This window comes from Choloepus didactylus, chromosome 8 (genome assembly GCF_015220235.1).
Source record: "Choloepus didactylus isolate mChoDid1 chromosome 8, mChoDid1.pri, whole genome shotgun sequence".
In the NCBI taxonomy this organism is placed as follows: domain Eukaryota; kingdom Metazoa; phylum Chordata; class Mammalia; order Pilosa; family Megalonychidae; genus Choloepus; species Choloepus didactylus.
The window spans coordinates 89,744,726-89,749,644 of record NC_051314.1 but is presented as its reverse complement, the minus strand read 5'-3'; the positions used below and the strand labels follow the sequence as shown (position 1 = coordinate 89,749,644).

At 38.2% G+C, this 4,919-nt stretch overlaps 1 pseudogene; it reads left to right on the top strand.

Moving 5' to 3' along the window:
* Window positions 1-3,797: 3,797 nt before the first annotated feature.
* Window positions 3,798-4,392, top strand: LOC119542838 (annotated as a pseudogene).
* Window positions 4,393-4,919: the final 527 nt, after the last annotated feature.

Sequence of the window (4,919 nt, the reverse complement as noted above, 5' to 3'; positions counted from 1 at the left end):
TACCTATTGCAAACTATGGTCTATAGTTAACAGTAATATCTTAAACCAGGCTAAATCAGGCTCTCTAAACTTCTATCATACTATTCAGGTAAGTTCTTACCTGGTCCACTCTCTAATATTCCCATTCTACAAGTAAGCTTCCCTGAGCACAGCTCTGACAATATCGTTCTTTTTAAAAAACTCCAAGTGGCTCTGTACAGACTATGAAATGAAATATAAACTAGTTGACATGGCACAAAAGGCTGTCCATGAGCAAGGCCCAAGCTACAGCTCCACTTCTAGCCATATTTTTCCTTCATCTTCTAAGTTCCAGCTAACCCAAACTGTCCATGAACAGGTCTACTCTTTCCCACCTTCTTTCCTTTGCTTACTCTGATCCACTCACCTGAAATGCCTTCTCTATTCCCAACCTTATTTCTTCTTGTCAAAATTCTACTCTTCTACGTTCATTTCTAAGCTTCCCTGCTCCACCATCCCAGTTGGATTTCACCTTTCCCTTAGTGGTCTCCACCATTGCAGTGTGCATTCTTTCTTCTGGTGTTTAGTAGATTCTGCCTTCTATTGTAATTGTGTGTATAATCTTCTGTCCTACAAAGTTATCAACTATTAAGGCCAGGACCTGTAGTTCACATTTTTGTCTCTCACAGTGTTTCACACAGTGCCCTGCATGGTTGGATTTGATGAACATTGAAGTGAATAACTAACCTGAAAAGGATCAAAATAGTATCAAAGTATTGCTTTTTGCAGTTTCATAAGATAAGGAAATAGTTGTCTTAATTATTTCACAGCAGCTTCTAAATAAATCTTTTGATAACAAGATTTATTGTTAACTGTTTGACTAGATTGAGTTATTTTTCCTTTTACAAAAAAGAAAAAAAAAGATTTAAAAAATCAATTTACCAAAGCTTAATTAACTGTTGTAATTGGCCATGAATGGAAGGCTCCCAATTAGCTTTAAATCGAGTGATGGCAAAGGAATCTTTTTGTCAAGATAGACTGTCAGGAACTTAATAAATAGCTAGAAGCAAATTAGCTACACCCATTCATGAGATAAGACAGAGAAGCAAGCTTTAGCTGAGCAAGCCAAAGAGCAAACAATTTAAACTTGAAATGGAGAACAGTAAAGGTGAAAACATCAGTTAAAGAGGGGACTAAGCCTTGCAGGAAGTTGTGTGTTATGGTGAAAACTGGTCTGGCTTTCTTTCATATCTTCTTATCTCCATTTACAAGGTTTCATGTCATTATTTTTTAAAATCTTTTCTAGAACCATCAAGACATCATGACCTACTGTGAATGAAGAAGAGTCCCTCATTATAAAAACCCCAGGACGCGAGGTTACCTTAGTGCTGAAGACAAAGGTAGCCAAGATGTGAAAGCTTTCGTTAGGGCCAGGTGTGCTTACCCCAGCTCACTGAGAGCTTTTGCCAAAGTAAATTAAACTCATATCTGTGCCCTCCCCAGCTTTTAATCTGATAGGCATCCTTGCCGCAGACTGAGTTAAAGAGAATACAAAGAAATCTCAAAGAGAAAACAGTGCACTAATTAAAGCAACCTCCAGACTGGGTAAGCACATGTTCAGGCAGACTGAGGTTAGGATAGGGAACATTTATGAATCTTCTAATTAGTCAAAAGAAAGTACTCGGTGAAAAGAATGTTTACAATGTAATTCAGGAGTTGTCTACATGGTCAGGATAAGTCACATGGTAACATCCACCCCAAACTGTGCACCCTAACATGACCTACAGAGGTAGAAACATAGTTGGGGAGTAGAGAATAATGTGCAGATTTTCTTTGGAGTATAGGAATATGATTTAGGAAATAAAATGTTGGTTAGGTATTTGAGCAACCCTGGGATGATGGGAATATAGAGAGAGCCTTGAGAAAGTTTTAGTTTAGCTGTCTTAAACCAAAGTCACAGTCTAAATCCATGTTTAGCAAAATTTGAGTCTTACTTGCAGAAGGCTAAACAACAACAAAAACAAAAAACCCAAATATGTTTAAAAAGAAAAAACCCAAATATGTGTAAAAAATTTTTACACAAAATATGTGTTAAAAAAAGATTTTAAGGTGCTCTATCTTTTTAAATTGCTTGTGCATTTTACTTATTAGATATCATAATTTGGTGGTAAACAAGCTCAGCTAAGAGACATAATAATTGCCTCATGGACACCCTACAGTACAGGAACCTGGAATAATTATAAGTGAGTGGTGAAGTAATATTTTGAAATATTAACTTACTTTTTTCCTTTTGGTCTTTATTACTATTTTCTTTTAATCCCAAAGAAGACAGCATTAAATGTCACTGTCTCAGGAAATATATATGGCAAAATGGAAAGCAGAAGGGGATAACAAATATGTGGAAGTGGTAGAAGATGGTGGTTGTGGGGGGCAGGGTGAGATGGAAGAATGAGAACAGTAGGTACGAAAAACCAGAAGAAGCTTCTGTAAGAATAAAAATGTTCCCTAAATGATAGGGTAAAGGGATAGAAGAGAGATCTATGGTTTCCAGGAAAAGTGGAGACCAAGCTCTATTCTGGTGGTGCCCCCAAAGAATTAGCAAAACTGCTGAGAGAGGTGGTGCCTAAGAGCAGGGCCTGCACGGTCAGAAGTCTTCAGGAACTTGGAGGTAATGCAAGTGTGTAAGCAGTGGTGACAACTATGACTAACTAGAGAGGTTGTGACCTGTCTAAGGGCATGTAAAATGTTTTTTGAGAAAGCATTGCTTGCCATCAAAATACCTATGAGTCAAATTTGCATCCCTTGGGTCACAGCATACAGAGATAGAATTTGCTTCACAAACTTGTGTGGACTATGAAGGCAAGGACAGTTGTCATCTCAGTGGTAAAGTATGGGTAAGAAAGAACAACAGGAGGAGCCCATCTCTCCTCTCCCCTCCTTAAAGACACATGTCTTTGGCACTATTTACAACCCTGGGTTCCTGATGTAAGCCCAACCAAGAAGTGGGAAACCTCAGGAATGGCTATGGTTGTTTCTCAATAGCCTGGCTTATGAAGGCTCAAATTGAGTTGTTTGTTTGAAAACAAAGAAATGTGATATTTTTATACCTGAATTTGTGAGTCTAACCAACTCTATTTGCCATGAGTCTGTAGTATGCACCCACTTTATCCTCTGATTTTCTTCAACACTAGTAGAAAATATGAGCTAGCATATCCTATAATGTATCTCAGCAAACATTCATTGAGAGTCTAATGAGTAAAAACCTCCTACATAAAGTAGGGGATAAAATTTTAGTAAAACAAAGTTTCTGCATCCAGGAAACTTATAGTCCATTGTGGGAAAACAGGTAAGTACATTAAAATACAAGGGAAGATAACACAAAATACAAACACAGATGATCACAATTTTATAGGAACACAGAGAATTGAAGGAGTTTTATCAATGAGGAAAAACTGGATGATATAGAGAGCAGAAGTACCAAAATGTGTTGACCTATCCAGCAGCAGTTTCAGAAGCAAGCTTCAAATGGATAGAATTAAGCCAGTTCATTACTCCTTCATCCCTCATCTTCCCTTTAGTCTTTCCCAACATTTTACCATCATCATTTGACTTGTTTGACTTGCCACCTGCAAAGTTAGAAAAATTCTTTCTTGTTCTACCTGTTAAAAGGATAGTCAGAGAGTGATGTTAAAGAATGGAGAAAGTGGGGAGGCTGTGTCTGGCTCCCGCTCTGAAGGCCACTGCAGTATATTGAGCTCCATAAGAGACAGTGCTGGGGGAAGTGTGAGCCGGGCGGTTGCTGGGTGACTCTGTGCCTTACGGATGAAAAATAACCGGACATGGACAAAGGAGAACCTAAGAAGCCGAGAGGCAAAATGTCACCATATGCATTCTTCATGCAAACTCACTTGGAGAAGCACAAGAAGAAGCACCCAGATGCTTTAGTCAACTTTTCAGAGTTTTCTAAGAAGGGCTTAGAGAGGCGGAAGACCATGTCTGCTAAAGAGAAAGGAAACTTTGAAGACATGGCCAAGGTGGACAAAGATTGTTATGAAAGAAAAATGAAAACCTATATCCCTCCTAAAGGGGATACAAAAAATACGTTCAAGGATCCCAGTGAACCCAAGCGGCCTCCTTCAGCCTTTTTCTTGTTTTGTTCTGAGCATCACCCAAAAATCAAAGGTGAACACTGTGGCCTATCCATTGGCAATGTTGCAAGAAACTGGGAGAGATGTGGTATTAGACCACTGCAAATGACAAGCAGCCTTACGAAAAGAAGGCTGCTAAGCTGAAGGAGAAATACAAAAGGGATATTGCTGCATACCAGGCTAAAGAAAAACCTGATGCAGCAAAAAAGGAGCCGTCAAGTCTGAGAAAAGCAAGAAAAAGGAGTAAGAGGAAGAAGACGAAGAAGATGATGATGACAGTAAATAAATTGGTTCTAGTGCAGTTTTTTTTTCTTGTCTATAAAGCATTTAACCCCCTGTAAACAACTCACTCTTTCTAAAGAACAAAACTGAAATGTAAGGCTCTGTAAGATTTGTTTTTAAACTGTACAGTGTCTTTTTTTTTGTATCGTTAACACACTGCCAAATGTGTCTTTAGATAGCCCTGTCCTGGTGGTCTTTTCAATAGCCACTGACATTGACTGATACAATATGGGGGTTGTAAACTGGCATGGAAATTTAAAGCAGGTTCTGGTTGGTGCACAACACAAATTAGTTATATATGGGGATGGTAGTTTTTTCATCTTCAATTGTGTCTGATGCAGCTTATCTGAATTAATTGTCGTTCTGTTAACTGAATATGACTCTATAATTGCAAAACAAAAAAAGTTGCAGCTGTTTTGTTAACATTCAGAATGCCTCTAAGTAAATACAATTAAAAAAAAATATATTCAGCTTAAAAAATGAAGTCCATATGTACTTGGCCCATGTAAGTAGTTCTCAACCTTGGACACT